Genomic DNA, 7,931 nt, shown 5'->3' with positions numbered 1-7,931 from the left:
AATAATTATATCGTAAAAGTTGCGAAAATCGTATTTAAAATTGTGTATTTAATACAAAATATTTTTTTGGACAAAATATTGGAAATTTTGAGTTCCTGGAAATGTTCCGGTATAAACAAAATTTTATTTAAAAATTTTCATAATTTTATTATTTTATTTGGATTTATTTCATAAAAGTTATGATTGAATAAGTTTTAATTAGCAATTTTTCATAAAAGGTTATGAAATCGTCAATAAATTAGTGAAGATTAATTTTTGAGTCTCAAAACAGCTTGGGATGTTATCTTGTGCTTAAATTTGATTTCAGTACTAATTTGTGATTTTTAATGGTTAAAAATCGCTTAATTAACCAAAATTACGAGCTTAATATCAAACCGATGGTTCATAGGGCGATTTGGCATTTTAGGGCATGTTTAAATATGATTTTTATACTCCATATTTTTTAAATGAATGTCATTTAATTTTATGTACTTTATTAATGTAATTTGTCTAGTATGGCCTTAGTTAGAAATCGGTATTACCCGAAATATATGGGAATATCGGTTTGATTTGTAATTAAATGCAATCTCGTATCGCCGTCTTGTAATATTAATAGATTTATTTTATTTTAATTTTATAAATGTATAATAGGAATTGCTATGTAATTCATTCTTTATATACGTGTAATTATTTATTACGAAGACCGGCAGAATCCTAAAGACGGAGCCTTTTGGAAAGGAGTTCCGATGAAGACCGATGTAACACCCTAATTATCCGGCCAAGATAATTGGAGCGTTACCATCTCGGTTTCTCGAGGTAGTGTTTCAAAACTTCAATCAAGAACATTTTATTAATGTAATGTTTAATGATTTCCATAAACATAAACAAATGAATAAATAAAATACAACTCGTGATATCTATACTCTTCTAGCCAACTAGACTCGTCTCGTGATATCATCAAGCTCGTCCCGTCTCCCGCGTACTATCCAAACAACCTGATCACAACCTACTCCCCATATGACCAAAGGATATCATATGGATCGACACAGGCCACCCCAAAAGAGATAGGTGACAAGACACAGACACACAAACGTCAGTTTCAATAAATAAATAAAGTGCGACACGACTCGAGTGTGTGAACATACAACATGACTATGATATGAATGACATGATATCACACAACCACCACTCCGGTACCGGGACACGCCAAGACATACTGACAACTAGACCTGGCAAAAGCAACCCGTCCCGAAAAAATTGACCCGAAACCCGAAGTGACCCGAACTACATCATCCGAATGTGACCCAAAAACCCGAATTGACCCGACTCGACCCGAACATACCCAAGCTTTCGGGACCCGTAACTGACCCGACCTGAAAATGACCCGATTCGAAACCACCAAACCCGAAACTGACCCGACAAAATATTACTCTAATTGAACCGAAAAGACTTGAAATGGCTATTTCTCTATTTTTAATTGACCTGAAAATGACCCAACCTGAAACAACCCGACCCACTTGACCCGTTTTGCCAGGTCTACCGACAACCACACTGGTACCGGGACACGCTCAGACATACCGTCAACCACACTGGTACCGGGACACGCCTAGACATACCGATAACCACAACAAGTACCAGGACACGCCCAGACGTACCGGATCCGGAAGCCAACCGAATCCTCTGCCAGACGTCGTGTCTCAACCATACGAGTCCCTCCAAACGCAAGTCATTAATGTGCACATCCCTCTTAGAGTTGGAAAGCTCTAAGAGGCGACCCAAGCGGAAGAAGGCCTTCCAACCGTCTCCCGTCTCCTCAACAACAACCAACAGTCACAGCCGCCATATTACCCAATATACATGACAAGTAGAATAAATGCAAATACCACACAATATGCCAATCACCGATTCATCCAATCCTCTAATCCGATATCATATTATAATGCAAATGACTAATCATTGCCGACTCACTCAACCATATAAACATATTGAAACTGAGTAGGATTAACCTACCTCACAACAATTCCGCATAAGCAATACGTTACACAAGCTAGATCCGTCTTGTAAAACCGTCTCACAAAACACATTTTCTAAAATACGATAATAATACAAATACGTATAAATATACTAATCTAATCATACAAATACGTATACAGATACGTATAAATATACTAATATATTTATACCAATATGTATAAATATACTAATACATTTATACAAATACGTATACGACTAAATTAAACTAATTAAACCCGTCTTATTAATTACCCATAAACCCGACTCACTCAAGCCCCCACTACACCACCTCCGCTGCCACCGTGGACACCACCACCAGCCACCCACGGCCCCACCACAACCGACACCACAACAACACCAACAAACACCAACAACACAACTCGTTCCACCCATCTCACGCACAACCCAACACCACCGCGGCTGCCACCACCATGGTGCCGCCCTGACCACGGTGGATCCAAGGGTGGCCACCATGCCGGCAGCCACCACCCACAACAGTAGCAACGACCGCAACAACAACCGCGACAATACAACAACAACAAACAACACTCGACATCCTAATTTCTCTCCCCTTTTCGCCACCTACAGTCCCCCTCATGGCCACCCACAACCACCACTCTACTCCCCTCTCTTCCCTCAACCAAGATTAGCCCAAAGCCAGACCTAAACCAACCCGCAACAGCCCCAAAACCTCAGCCATAACCGAGACACACAAACCCCCAAAAACCCCTAATTGGGCGGTCAGCGGCGGTCAAAGACACGGGTCAAAGATGAGTCGGGGTCAAGGTGGGTCAACGGTATGAATAAAATAATAGAAAGGCTAGTGTAAGACGGTTTACCTTACGATCTCAAGGCGGAAGAGCAAAAGACGATCTTTCTCTTCCTTTCTCTCTTTTCTCTCTAATTTGATGGTGGATTTTATGAGATTGCAAATGGATAGGGTTGGGTGGATAAGGTATGAGGGAGTATATATGTAGGGTGAGTGTATAACTACATGTATATTATATTATTATATGATTATTATTATTCCGTCTCAACGTAATTCGTATAATTACAATAAATTCCGTCTCAACATTATTATATAATTATTAAATACGGAGTATTACAACCGAGTTTCCAAAAGACCAAGCTATATTGGAAGGCGTTCCAATGAAGTTCAAGGGACCAAGGAGTTGGTTTCCGAAGTTGTAATAGTTAATTAGATTAACTAGTTTAGGAGGCCATACTAGAAGTTGTCTTATACATGTATTTTATTTATGGATTCATGCCAAACCGTCATTATGTAATCCCCTATAAAATCTAGTGCAAAACAGTGGCGGAAACATTGTCGAATGGGATTAAATACACAAAGATAAAAGTTCAAACTGTTATGAATTGAGAATGTATAAAATTCTCAAGTATAAAAAAAACAAATGGTCAAGTCTAAACAATTGCCACTTTTAAAAAAGGGCGAAAATAAAAAAAACCTCCAAAAGTGTTCAAGACTAAAACCATAAAAGAAAGCATAAAGAACAGAGTAGGATCTGCAAACTACTAGCTAGCTCACACAGAAATCCCCAGCAAAGCTAACACCTGTCATGTTATAAACATAACAGCCACAATCAGTGGGGAGTAACTCGACGTTCTCCCAGCCATATCACATGATATAATTATTATAGAAGCAGATAATATATCAAAGTAAATTGAAATGTTATAAAACATAAGTAACAAAATATGATTACCAAATCACGTTAACAACGTGTTGCATGCTTAAAAGCAAATATTCAAAAGACAGAATGGAAATAATTTAGTTCAGGCTAGATATCCACTTTAGCTATACTTTTGACACCGCAGCATCTTTACTAGTTTCGGGAACCCAGTGTCACGCTAAGATGACCAACTCCAAGCTCACTAACTAGACAACAAACTATAATAGGACACAACTTACCACGCAGTGCGAAGTCCTAGTCTAAGTACATGTACATGACTCTACGACGATCTGTACCGCCCGCAGGATACCCAACCATATAGTTGTTTTAGTAAAACCGTATGCATTAGTTTATTATTCTTTGCCATTACTTTCATTATTACAAACTTAAAAATATCCCAAGTGATATAGTATATTTCTCAAATGGTTCGTAAGTGAACTACACTTTTATTTTATGTTTCGAATTAGAAAACTTAAAAGACCATCCTTTGACTTAAGGTACTTTAGTAAAGACTTATTACTTAGGCTTTAATGAGACGGAGTTCTACATTAGTTTATAAAACTGAACAACAGTATTGTAAAATTCATAATTAATTACAGAAAAATCGAAATGACGCAAGGCCAATTTTCATGGTTTCCTGTAGCTTTTAGCAACAACTTTTATTTTTTGACCAACTTTAAATTACGAAAGTATCAGGGGTCTAAAAATACATTTATTAAAACTGTCAGAAAACGTCACCCATAATGTTTCAGTTCATAAATCCACTTTTAGAATATATTTTAAGGCAAGGCATAATTTTAAACATAAGTAAACATTATAAATCTTCTTTGAGAAAAGGATTAGCTACTTTATCAAAAGCAAAATATCTTCTAAAAATGAATCTTTGAGAGAAGTCAGAAACGCGTTTTACAGGCGAGCTGTTCACAAATAATTTATTATGACCAAATCGTAAGTTTAAATCTTATGAAACTTTTTATGCAGACACTAAACTTTAAAATAACAGGAGTTTATTCTTTACACTTTTGCAAATTCGAAATAAAAACAGGTGATATGATTTTTACAAACAGACGAACATATTTGAAAGATTTAACAACGGTTTTCATCAAACTTGTAAAATACACCAAAAATCGAAAATAATGATCCAAGGGCTAAAACTTTATACACAACCTAATACTCCATTTCTCTGCCACATATTAAAATCTCGTGAATTTATAATTTGATTTAGTATTTTTAACATAATTAAAACCGAACAGAATCGCTATAAACGCAAAAACTGCATCAATACTTTATATTACAAAATAAATACTAAAACTCCAAAATAATTACCACGAAAATTCATGGTATCTTAAAATCTATCATTTAACCCATAAAAATAATTTACACCTCCTGAAAATCATAAAAACGAATTTATACCATTTTTATATCATATTAATCGGTTTAATACATTGTCAAAATAATTTATAAACATTAAGGGATCAGAAATCATATGGTTTGAAAATCATATTAATGAATAAATCTTTATAAAACCACAAAAATGCAATAATACATACAACTACAACAATTAAATCGATGTAATACCGAGTAACGTCATAGTTACCTTGTTACAAATCCGAATCCACATATGCTAGCCTTCAATATCTCCTCTACAAACCCCTCGAATAGGATGAACGGATGATGAGAGAAGATCGATCGAAATAAAGAAGCAAGAAGGCAAGTACGTACGTAGAATAATTGTAAAACGGAAATAAAGAAGCAAGAAGGCAAGTACGTACGTAAATTTTTTAGAAATATCGGCCGCAAGTTTTGATTTTTTTTTTTGGTTTTTGTTTGAATGAAACCCTAATGAATCTACACAAAAGAGACTAAAATAAGAAATAAAGGCTTCTTAAAAGTTTTAAGTTGACTGGTCAAAATGGTTGTTTAAACAACCAAAAATATCTTCCCATTTTAAATAAGAATAAATATTTTAAATAAGAATAAATAAAAGGGATAATGTAAATATTATCTCATAAGTTTTAATAAAGACAAAGTGTATAAAATGCTTTGTATTAAAATTACTATTAACACTGTCCAAAAAGGTGATGAACCAGAATCGTTTTCCCATTTTATAAAAATGTGACATATAATTAAAAGTCGGTCCATTTATAAAATAGGACTAAAATTAATAAAAATGGTGTTAAATAAAACTTTAAACCAAAATTAGTATTAAAAGAAATAAAAATAAACCTCTTTAACGAAAATCAAATAAATGAGACTTATTAAAATGGTGGGTGTTACAATCTCCCCCACTAAAAGAAGGTTTCGTCCTCGAAACTTAAAAGTAGAAAACAAAATTTAAAGAACAAGATTTTTTTAAAATCATTTCAGTTGACACTTAAATTCGAGAAATCATCGTTGAGGTCATACAATTTTTAAACCAGTTTTCAAAATTGAACTATTAAAAATTACTTGTCTCATCTCATGGAACGAGGGAATACTGTCGCGAACCAGGATTCTGTCGTCCAAGATAAGGGTAAGTCAACATTGGAAAAATCAAATCTTACACCCATGCATCAGCAAGTAGTGAACCGGTCATTAGACGTCTTTAATGAAGAGTCCTAACATCCACCAATGTCGAAATTCAAAAGTAAATGTGCTAATTTTACTTAAAACCTTTGAACAAATCAAATTTTGAAAATACAACACCACTTTAAAAGTTTGTAAAGTCACCAAAGTATTGAAAACCAAAATTCGGAAGTATTTTCAAACGAATTTCAAGTCATTTCGAAACAAAACCAAATTTAAATGATAACCCAAAACTAAAAGATAAAGGGAAGTTCAAAACTTTGAAGCTAGTCATAATTCAAAATTTCCAAGATAATCAAAATATTTTCATAAAAGTCAAAATATTTTGTGTAAATGGAATTTCTCAAAGAAAAAGGTTAACGAGAAATCAAATTTGTATATGCAACATAACATTTGAAAGTTTTTTTTTTTTTTGTTGCATTAAATAACTTTATTTGAAACAATTCCGGTATATTTCCAAACGAGTTTTAAGACATTTGAAACAAAACCAAGTTTAGACACTAATCCAGAGTAACACTAAATATGAAATTAAAGTTTTTAAATCATAACTCAAAATTAAAATATCCGAGAACCAAACTTTGTAAAAGCCGAAACTCTTGTATAAAATGGAAATATCTGAGGAAAAAGGTCAACGGTAAATCAAGACAAAAGTTTTGAAACTAAAGCAAGGGAGAGAAGGATTTAAGAGTCATATATAACTCTCTCAAGGATTATGAAAGGGGATAAACATCTCGAGATTCAAAAGAGGGAGTGCAAATTTTACTTAAAACCTTTGTACAAATCGAATTTGTAAATACAACATAACTTTTGAAAGTTTTAGAAGCATCCAAACAAAAATTTTCGAAACAATTCCGAAATACTTTCAAACGAGTTTTAAAAACATTTCAAGACAAGACAAAATTTAGATACTAACCAAGAGTAAAACGAAAATAGAAGTTTAACACTTTGAAATCATAAATTTTCAAGATAATCAAAACTTTGGAGTCAAACCTTGTATAAAAAGAAATATTCGAGGAAAAAGGCTAAAGGTAAAAGTTTTCAAACTTAAGCCAAGATTAAGGTAGTAACAGATGCTCAGGTGAAGAAGTGGGAATGAGAGATTCAAGAACTATACAAAGCTCTCTCAAGGATTACAGAAGAGGTTAAAGATCTCAAGATTCTTGGTACGACTCCTCTATAGAACCCAAGCTTTTTCTATTTCCATCGAAAACAACACCAAGGTTATTAAACTCAGGCAACTAAGTTGTCAAGCTCAGAATTGCCAAACTTCCTAGTCTACATCCTCCAAAATTATCGATTAACACAACTTCCATCTCAAATCCTTACATAACTGATCATCCTCTCAAAACATCATGGTAAAAATCCATCAAGTACTTCAACATCCAACCGACTAACTAAATTCCTCAAGTTCTCAAATCCATAAGACTCCTCGAAACACCAAACAGAAAACATCGTCTAATAAAGCTCTGATGAGAATTCCTCTGAACTGAAAGCAACAAAGCCTCTAACATCCACAAGTACAATCTAATGAAGATAAAGCTCTCTTAGAAGTCCATTAAATGAATATAAAGGTCTCTTAGCAGTTCATTAAATTCCCAATCATAACACTACAACAGTTAGAGGTTAAGAACTCAACCAAGAAACAATTTCAATCATATAAGGTCATCAAACAACAATTTCCTTTAA

This window comes from Silene latifolia, chromosome 4 (assembly GCF_048544455.1).
Source record: "Silene latifolia isolate original U9 population chromosome 4, ASM4854445v1, whole genome shotgun sequence".
Classification (NCBI taxonomy): Eukaryota; Viridiplantae; Streptophyta; class Magnoliopsida; order Caryophyllales; family Caryophyllaceae; genus Silene; species Silene latifolia.
This window is presented reverse-complemented; position numbering follows the sequence as displayed.